Source organism: Oxyura jamaicensis, chromosome 15 (assembly GCF_011077185.1).
Source record: "Oxyura jamaicensis isolate SHBP4307 breed ruddy duck chromosome 15, BPBGC_Ojam_1.0, whole genome shotgun sequence".
Taxonomy (NCBI): Eukaryota; Metazoa; Chordata; class Aves; order Anseriformes; family Anatidae; genus Oxyura; species Oxyura jamaicensis.
The window spans coordinates 4145462-4155569 of NC_048907.1; the positions used below are offsets into that span (position 1 = coordinate 4145462).

Below are 10108 nucleotides of genomic sequence, written 5' to 3' on the forward strand. Positions count from 1 at the left end.
CCTGCTCTTCTTTAACCTGTATTTGAGTTTCTCACACACAGCTGAATTTGGACAACTGTCTGTACAACTTTACTACTCTGAAGTAACCCCCAAATCCCCTTGGAAAACTAGTCTTTTGAATCCACGCTGGTCAAAATTTGTGTTCCTGGGTTCAGTGAGAGTTCCCATGGAGTCCTGCATAGTGTTTGTTCCTTGGTCTTTGCAAAGCCTCTTCCCGCTAGTCTACGTCGTGGCCAGAGGTACTTGGCTATGTTCAACAACAGTTCGGTTGTGTGCCCCTGTTCTGAAAAGTGGGGGTAACTGCTTGTAATATCTGCATAGGCCTTGAATCAACGGTTATTCTTTGTCTTTAGTTTTTGAGAAACTTGACTTACAAGCCAGTACCCCAGGAGTGAGTTGCCATAGTGGTAAGTACTATGGCCTGCACCAGACAAATGCCATGAGTGCAACCAAGTATCTTTTCCACACTTATTTGAAATTTCCAAAGCTAGTTAGTGGCTTTATTCTGTGTGTATGGACACAAAGAAACATAAACTTTTGCACTATATGAATGTGTTTTTCCCTGCTGGAGTAGTACCTGCAGTGATTGTACTGGAAAATAAACCTGGGAACCTCACCAGTGATCATCAGCGACTTACCAATCCTTCCTTTATCTTTCTCTGGAAAGAAAAAATAGCATCTACCACTGTCTCTGTGTGCAAAGTCCTCTGTATACATTGTGATAAAAGCTGCGGAAGTTCTCCGTGTTGTTTTTGCATTGAGTGTTCACTTTCAGTGTACTTCTCAAGAAGTTCATCTGCCATTACAGGACCCAATAACCTAACTTGCATGGATCCCTTTTCTATTGCCCTGAATTTATAGAAGGAATTTCAAAGTATCTTACTTTAATGGGCTGTGAAACATGTTGTGGACTTGCAGCTTTTCATTCTTTTGTGTTGAGAGGCACACTGGCTCTGCTCCATGATTCACCCTGATTACCTTCTGTCACAGATGGAAATTCTGATACAGATGGTAATATGCTACTCTCAAAACAGGATAAGATGTTCTTCATTAAATGGAGCATGATTGTCTCGCTCAAAGAGGAGCTACATTATTCAAACCATTCTGACTTTTCCTGGGCATGAGTTGAATCTCAGGATCAACCTAAGACAATGCAAGAACACAAGTCATGAAGCCAGGGATTCAGATAAAAACAAGTGTCTTACCTCTAGTTGTTTTTTTTTTTTTTTTCTTAGCAAGGAGTTCTGCCTTGTGTGATCTGGAGTAGACACACTTGTATTCATAATAACATTCATCCTGTCTCTCTGTTGTTCAAGTCAAGTAGCAGAACAATTGGCTGACTAATTCAAAATAGACACGGAGTGAGACCTCTCTTCATGGAAGACTCTTTCTCATTTGTGGGGAGACATAGCTCCTGGCTTTCTACTTTCTGGAACAGTAATTCAATGAGCATTCAGCAAGTCAGTCCTTGTAAGACATGCAGACCAAAATGTTCAAGTGCATCTACCTAAACGTGTATGGGAGGCGCTGACCTGAAAGTCCAACATCCTTTTCCATAGCGCCAAATGTCAGCCTCGTGCTTGCCTGTCTCATGGTAAAGTCACACCATGGATTTAAATTATTTCAATCTAGATGCTGTGCTCAATAAGGCACTGGCTGTCAGAAGTGACTTTGTAAATTAGTTTGCAGAAGAATGGAAAAGGAAGGAATAGATGAGAACAAGGAGACATCCTCAAGGAAGAACCAGGAAACTGTCAGCAGAATGTCTGGATGTTGAGGATCCTCCTTCTGCACCAGTCAGGATTCCCCAATCCCGAGACTATCTTTCCCTAATGAACTAAGCAAAGGAAGGAATTAACAGACGAGAAAAATAAAATAAAAAATGTCAGTATACCACTTCTTCACCACCTTGGGCTTAAAACAGAAAATGTTCTGTGTCTTTTTGAGAATGATGTACAGAAGAGCCCACAAGAAGCTAGTAGATGTGGAACAGTAGTGGAATCTTAAAAGAATTTAGCTGACAAACTTGGAAGGGTTATGAATGGCATGAACTGATCACAGATTTACAGTTTGGCCAAGTTGCATGGTTTCTCCCAGGAATGATGAGAAGGATCCAAGCCTGAAGGCTTCTTTCCTTCTAAACTGATTGCATGACTTTTTAGTGGCCTCTACCAAGATGAGAAAGCTTGCAGGCTTCTTAGCATCATGACTAATGAGCAGAATTTATTTTGTTTGTGAATAAATAGTTTTTCCTATCTCATTATTTGTAAAGTGTGGACTGTGTTACCTGTTCAGTTCAGTGTTTCTTAAACCAGCCCAATGGACTTGTCTAACATGAGCAGCTCAAATTATTTCAGTTTGGCAAACTTGCAAGCAACTAAAAACATGATCTTGTAGTGATCACAAAGCTACTAGTGATCTTGTAGCTTAGGGAAATCTCGGGTGTAGGTGCCTCTTAGAAGTAGATGTGGCTGTGATACAAATGAAAAGCTGAACCGGCAAAATGATCACATCTGGAAGAGAACACAACTGGGAAATTCTAGCGAGGGAGGAAGGCTCTGTAGGCTCTTCCTATAAAAGCATCTCTCAGTGACTGCCAGTAGAGAACTGCTCCTCTGTCCTATGAATACTACCATGTGTTAAACGTCTTTTATCATTTCCAAAGGCATTCATCTACCTTAACTTTAGCCACAGGCAGATACAGTACCCCAGAACTCTAAAATGCCTTTCTGCATCATGTGAAGTTGACATCAAAGAGAACAGGCTTATCTGCCTTGGTGGCAGAGGATGAGAGAAGCTACACAGATGCATAGCATCTTGTCTGCTGCAGGAAGCCGAACAATGTGACAATTACAAACATGCTGGCAAGAGATGGTGTATGGAGCAAAAGTACTGTAGCAGCTAACAGACTTGTAGTGAAAAGCAGACAGTCCTGCTGTCAGCGCACACCTCCAAAGACACTCCCTGACCTGAGCAGGGACTGTTGGGAAAGCTGGAGATTCTCAAGAATCAAAAGAAAATGGAAGCTGTGGGGTGTGACATTTTTTTCGGCAACTTCACCATGAAGTTATTTGTTCTTGTCACTCAGATCTGCCATCCAGACATGGTTATTTTAATTAAGTGAAAGCAGCTCAGTAAAGGTTGCACCAGCATAGTGTGATCATCTCATGTGACAACTTGACCAGTCCTCAGCAGTCCTGTAATCCCATCGGTGTCTAATCTGGAGGCTGCGTGGAGATGTTGCCATGTTGTTCAGTACATCCTGAGCTCTTGTTCTTCTTGGAGTCTGTCTTTAGTCTGAGCTAATGATTGAGATAGTACATGTTTTTTTCTGACGTGAGCCTAAATATATTAAAAATACTGCCCTTGCTCTGTAAAAGCAGCTTTGCCTGTGTGCCTCTCCCAAATGATTTCTCTCTCATATCTCCACCTAACCTGACACCTGACTGGGAAGAGCAAAATATCCATGGGCTCACAAGGAGTGTGGCAGTGACGTGTTTCCTATGGTCATGAGGGGGCAGTGGGTATGTGAAAAGCCGGTGGAAAGCCAATGTCTCTGATCTGAACTGAAAGTTAACTCAGATGCTGCAGCAGCCATGTCAGCAGTTGAATCATAGTGTTAATGACATTAAGCGTGATGCTGTGCATCTCAGTGCCACCAGCAGTCATTCCAACTCCAAACCCTACATGGGAAAGCTGCCTGAAAAATGGGAGAAAACTTTTGCATCAGGAGTGACTCAGGACTTTGGTATATTGCATTCTTAAATATTTATTTCAGTGATCTTACAAATGTTTTATTTGAAGAAAAATATTGTAATTGGCCAATATTCCACAATATATAAATATTTTGCTCTAAAACAATACTTCCTTCCCCTGCTTGCAGAGATTTTGTTCTTTGCTGATTATACAGTTCAAGCTCTGTGCATGACAAGGGCTTTTCCCCGTGCTACAGTCTGTTTACATGTGAATGAAGTCTTAATCCAAGTGCTGTAATAGCAAGGGAGAGAAAAGAGGATTTATCCTTGGTTAATCTTCAAAAATAGCTTTTCATCTGACAGTCTTTTCCATGAGAAAATTTGCATGTGGGAACAGGCTAGGAAAATTGAGCGGAAAAGACAGACATCCCTGTAACACCTGCAATGGCTGTGCAGAGAATGGGAGACACTTGTCAGGAACAGGAGCCATGCAAGAGAGGCCACTCATGCAACACAAAGGGTGCCGGGGAGCAGGCAGTGTGGAGTGTGTGGCATGTCTTGGGCTTGTCCCTACGAGCTCCTCCGTAACAAAGTCGGTGGAGGGACTTGACTTCTCTCTGGTGTCACTTTTTTTTTTAGCACTTGAAGAGTTGCTAGCATGCTGGATGGTTCCTCCTGTGGATCAATGTCCTACCCTATACCCAGGGCTCCTCTGTGTGCTGATTTCATGGTCCAGAGATCCACCAGGCAGTGCAGGCCAGTGCTGAAGATGCTCAGGGTCCCATCCTTGCAGGACTCCCCTTGGAGCATGAGGAGCTGGCTCTGCTCTCACTTCTCACAAGCCTGTGGCAGAGCTGTGATCAGACCACGGGGCTGCAGCTATAGGATCGAGCATGCAGCAGCCTGGGCGGCTTGCCAACAGCTGGGAGACAGGAGCTGGGCATCTTTTCCACAAGCATTCCCGTGAAATGAGAAGAAGATGCAGGAACTGAAGGTCGGATGACTCAGGGTTGGGAGCAGTGGTGCACAGCATGTTGATGTAACCTCTGCCCGGCACAGAGAAGCACGCTCTGCTGAAAAGTCACCACCCCAGTCTGCTATTGAGGTGTAGCTGATGAGTTTAGTGTCAGCTGGATGACCCTGCTGCCATCAAGAGGGTATGTCCTTCAGAGGAAGACCAGGCTAGGCATGGTGCGTGGTTTTTAAGGGGACCTGGGCAGATGGTGTCCTTAATTGTATGTGGTAGTTGGTGGGACTTGCTGCCTACATTTTTTGCTTCCAGCAGGACCCAAAGTAGGGCGCTACCTGTTCAGTGCTGCTGTCTCCTAAGCATCTGGTCTGGAAGTATCCACTGTATTTATGTGGGGCAGGTAGAAAAATCCACGGTGTGAGTATCTTAAAAAAAATAAGTTTTTTGTTTGTTTGTTTGTTTGTTTGTTTTGTAACATCAGCTGGAGGCTTTGATCCATTATATATACTCAGTGAACACTGCTGTCATCCATCATTCTGCTAGGCTCAACTTACCATCTGTACCTGGGTCCAGAAAACATTTTAACAGATGGGAAATTAAGAGAAGGAAGCTTGTAACAACAACTTGTTGATTTGCAGACTGGCGAAGGAATGTACATGTGTGAGAATGAAAAGTAAACGCTGTAAGTGGATCAGAAACAGCTTCATTTTCTGACAGGTTGTTTTTGTGTCCTGCACCACAGTGTCTAGAGTGGGACAGGAATGAGGCACGTTTTGGGTGGCTGGCACAACAGCTTCCCTGAGAGACTCCACACGGCACCAGGGGTATCCAAATGTGGGAACGGATTGTGAGAAATGTCCATGTTTTTGTGAAATGTAACACGGCTGATGTTCAGGGGCTGTCTGTGGGGATGTCAAGATAGGAAAACTCATCAAGAGAGATCAAGCTGCAGCATTCAGAACTGCGAAAACTCTACAATTTCCAGTGGCTTTCACAAGTAGAACCAGAAAGATGTGGAGAAGTCTTTCAGCTTTGGAGGGTGCTGTGAGTCATCTTGTTCTGGTGTTCCTGCAGTGAGGAACTCGGCGCTCTTTTGCTCCATGGCCTAAGAAACCCTTTTCACTCCTTCCACTTTGGATGGAAAAAATAAAATAAAATTACTTTAAAGTCACCACCAGCAACTTGTTCAAACAAGGTTTATTTCAGCCTATTGCATCCTTCCCCTCACTGAGGCTCTCAGCGCTGTTTTTCTGTAGCGTGGTGGGATGGTGGCAGAGGTGGAAAGCAGGAGAGATAGCAGAGCAACATCAATTGGAAGCAGCTGCTCTCTCCCATTCCCATGGCATGTTGAAAAAGAGCAGAGAACCGGACCCTTCTGGGCACAGCCTTTATCCCGAGTGCTGGGAAAGAGAGTGAAGAGCTGCCTGGGGTGCTGGTTGGAGCACTGCATACAGCATTTGCTGTGTGATAAGGACCTATTCATACCAGCTTTGCTGTAGATAAATTCATCTCCTATCTACAAAGGGAATGTGAGACAACATATGCAATGGAAAACAGCGTGCTAGCGATCTTTTTGTGTGTAGACGGGGCATTCAAATGCAATATAGCTCAGCCTGCCTGCAGCAGACTAGACATACCAACAAGGATTAAGAGTCCAGTGCAAGACTTGGCAGAGTCACAGCTGGGCAGGAAGGACTCCTAACCAGGCAGCTGTTTGGTTCGTTCTTATATAAGCTGTCTAGACCAGACAAGAAGAAACGAAGCCAACCCTGGCATAAGACTACTGCTCCTGCACAGACGGTTTCCAACCTCCAGCTTTCATATTTGAGCTTGTGCAAAACAAGAGGGAAGTAGAAGGATGTTAGCAGTCAAGCCAGCTCTGCATCAGAGAAAAAATCTGTGAGCAACTACAAAAATAATGGAAAAGAACAGTAACTAGTGAGATTTATTACAACTAGAAAAACATTTGATATTTTGCACACAGAAGGTACTGTGTTGCCAAGAAATGTCTTCTTACAGTGAGCCCGCAAATGCTAGGGGACACAGCTCAAGCTGCAGGAGAGGGGGGGATGCTCCTCGGGAGAAGTGGCCCAGAAGAAAAGGTGCAAACTCAGAAATGTTTCATCCAAGTTTCCCTGTGACTGTTTCGGTGGAGAATCAAGTTAATTTAAAGAGAAAATGTGATCAGAAAAGAGGCTGGTCTTGAAATATTTCACATGGCAAATGAGACAGAAGGGCCTGTGGCTGGGACATGTGCGGCCACAAAGGAATAAAAACAACCAGAGCTGTCACCAGGGAGCAGCAGAGGAAGGTTCGTCCTGTTGGCCCATAAGGACAGGCCACCCCTGGCTGGAGCGTGGATTAGCCATTGGCAGCCTGCAGACTGAGGGAAGGCAGATGTGTGCTGTGTGCCACGGGGCAGGACGTGACCACTGGGTGCAGCATACCCAAGAGCCCTTTGTCACTGCATAATTGGTCTCATTAATGAATACCAGACCCAGTCTCTTACAGGTTGTACACAACACTACAGGCTTCCAGCCTTTTGGGAGCAGTGTGTCGTGAGTGCCTGTGATGCTGTTTCTTGCTGCCAGGGCCCGTGAGAGATCAGCTGCTGGGAAATGGGGTGCATGGGGCCCTGCCTCGTTGTACTGTAGAGGAAGCAGGTTTGCCCCCCCTGCCCAGCCCTGGAGGAGAAATGCCTGCAGCCACCCTGCAGGGAGTGGGGTCTGGGGTAGCCCTGGGCTACCACTTAGTGTTTCCCCTGTAGCCCTTGTGACCCTGAGGACCTTTCCCAAACCCATTTCTGTAAGAAGAGTAGTAGTGCTGAATGAAGCCGATTTTTAAGGCAGATTGAAAAATGGATTCCTTGTCTGTCCCTTAACATCCTCATGTCCAAAAGGCTCTGTTTGAAAGGCCAGGCCCTTGGAGAGGCTGATGGCTGCTCTGAGCAGGAAGATCTTCTGGGAAGCTCTTAGGAAGGACCATTATGTTTGAGAGTGTCTGAAACCTGGTTATTAAATTACCAGGCTTGGTAGCTTCCCTGTACCCGTTGTCCTTATTCCAAACCCTTCCTTTCTTGGCTACAGCAGATCTCAGCATTGTAATTTATGGGCTTTAGAGGTGTCCCAAAAAAGGGAAAAAATAGCTATGTTCAGTCAGTGTGACAAAGAAATTTGAGGGGGGGTGGTGCGGCGGCGGCGCTGGGGAAGGACGGGTCACCTCTTAGGAATGTCCTGCCCATGGAAAGGCTGGAGCAGCCTCCCTCCCTTTCACACATGGCCAGGGCCTTGTGCAAGTTTCTGGAGCTGAGCTGGAACTCCCGCACGTGCATGACCTCCCTCTGGTCTGCCAGACAGATTTCTCTCCAACTCCAGGTGTGGCTTTTGAGATGGCCAGGAGCTAGGACACAGCCCTGTGTGCGATTCTGCCTGCAAGCTCTGACCGTGCTCAGTCCATCACACTCCCCAGCCCACTGCCAGGCAATAGGCTGGGCTGTGTCCTGAGCAGATGCCAGCCCTGCTCCTGCCTCCACGTCCCATCTCCCTCTTCTCCCAGCAGACACAGTGCTCTTGCCAGCCTCCTGCCTGCAGCCACCCCCTGAATTGCTCGGTGCAGTGTGGCACCGCAGCCTGGCTCTGGGCTGAGGAGCTGGTGGTGCTTCTCTGTATGCCCTGGGGTACAGGAGGGGTCTCATGGCTAAGCAGCCCTCAGGTAGTGCTGGGGAAGCTGCTGTGGGAGAGGCTTTCTTGTGTGCAGAGTGATAGACACAAGAGATGTTCAGCCCTGGAGATTCACATGCGCTGTAAATCACTTTTTACACAAAGAGAAGTGATGCGTGATTTCTGTCCTCATATTTGCCAGCAGGTTATGAGAAGTGGAGTCCTCAGTGCCTGTAAGATCATCGCTCCTCCTCAGGCAGAAGTGTGACCTTATCACGTGGCTCCTTCACACCTTGGTGATGCAGCATCCCCAGCGCTGGTATGAGGCTGCACAGTGCCCATGCAGGACGTGAGGAATTAATCACACACAATCCTGCTCTGGCCCTAAGCAGGCCATGAGTCACGCCTGAGAAATGGGCACGTGTGTTCAGGTACGAATGCCCTGTCCTGAGCAAATGGCACCAGTCCTGTCAGGCATATGGTCACCGTGGCTGCTCTTGTCCAGGGGTTGTGCTGCAGAGGAGCTTGTGCTGAAGGGGTGGCAGCGTGGCAGTACTGATGTACTTTGCTCAGCTTCTTTTCCCCAAGGGGACAGGAGGGGAATTTTGGTTCCCTTAGGAGCTGGCTGTTGCTTGTACCTTACAGAGGGCCCAGGAAGGGTGCCCAGCAGCACCCTTGGGGGAGATGGAGGGTAATGCTACTGGGAGCAACCCCCCAGCAGGCTGCTCTCCGCCCTGCGGCAGCCCTCTCAGCCTGGAGTGCTGGGCAACAGGGATAGTGCAGGATAGGGGTATCTATATCAACACTGGTATCAATATCGATACAGGTATATGGACAGGGATATGCCTGGGCACATGCTGACAGGCTGGGATTGGGGTGGGCTGTGTGGAAAGCTGCACATCAGCAGCTCCAGCTCCTTGCCCAAGAAGCATCAGGGAAGGGACAAGTGGAGCAGACAAGGCCCCAGTATGGCCCTGGAGGGATGTGACACACTTTCCAAGGTGCTGTGAGCCAGAGGAGATGCAACCTGAGAGCCTGAAGCGTTCCTCCACAGAGCCCATGCCAGTCTAACTCGTGCTCCAGCTATGTGGTCCCCACTGTCTGGGAGGGTCTTGTCACATTCTCATATCTACCTCCCCTTCAGTGATAAACTTCCCCTAGCTGGCACAGACTGTTTAGTTGCTTTTCCTTAGGTGGCAAAGCCAATGCAGAGAGCTTCTTCCACCAGCACCTAGCCCCACATGCTGCTCCGTGCCCTGCAGAGCCACACTGCACTTCTGCTTGTAGGGCTGCACAAGGCAGGGAATAACCTGGGCGGCTGAGGCAGGTCCCTGTGGTGCCCTGAAATAGGGTGGACTAACCCATGTCAGGCATAAGATGTCAGGCAAAGGCAGCCCAGGACCTCCCAGACCTCAGAGAGCTCTCTCCCCTGCAATCCCAAGGAGAGAGTGGGGGAGACACAAAGCCCAGCTGCTCAACTCCCTCCTCCAACTAGGAGGATGGGTGCAGCCCCCCCATGCTCCCCTCAACAGTCACAGGCAGCTGGAGGAGCCTCCTCACTTGCCTGGGCACCTTGGGGGCCCTCAGGCGTGGGTTGCCCTGGGAGCTGGGTCTGAGAATGCTGAAACTCATCCAGCATGAGGTCACTGTTTGTAATAGCGCTGTGCTCCGTGGGAGCTGCCCTGGATGTTGGCTCATGGTGGAGTGATAACGTCAGGCTACACATGTGCCTGCTGTGGGCAAACAGGGCAGTGCCGCAAAGCCAAGAGCTGTCCTCCTCCTCC

The 10108-nt window shown here is 47.8% G+C and overlaps 1 protein-coding gene across 2 annotated transcripts in view; it reads right to left on the reverse strand.

Annotated features, from left to right (window-relative positions):
- The window catches only part of MORC2 (MORC family CW-type zinc finger 2), a 47469-nt gene extending 37361 nt beyond the window's left edge, over positions 1-10108 (reverse strand). For both annotated transcript variants that reach the window (XM_035340752.1, XM_035340751.1), the window contains exon 1: positions 10095-10108. The gene's annotated coding sequence lies outside the window, so the exon portion shown is untranslated. The remainder of the gene's footprint in view (positions 1-10094) is intronic.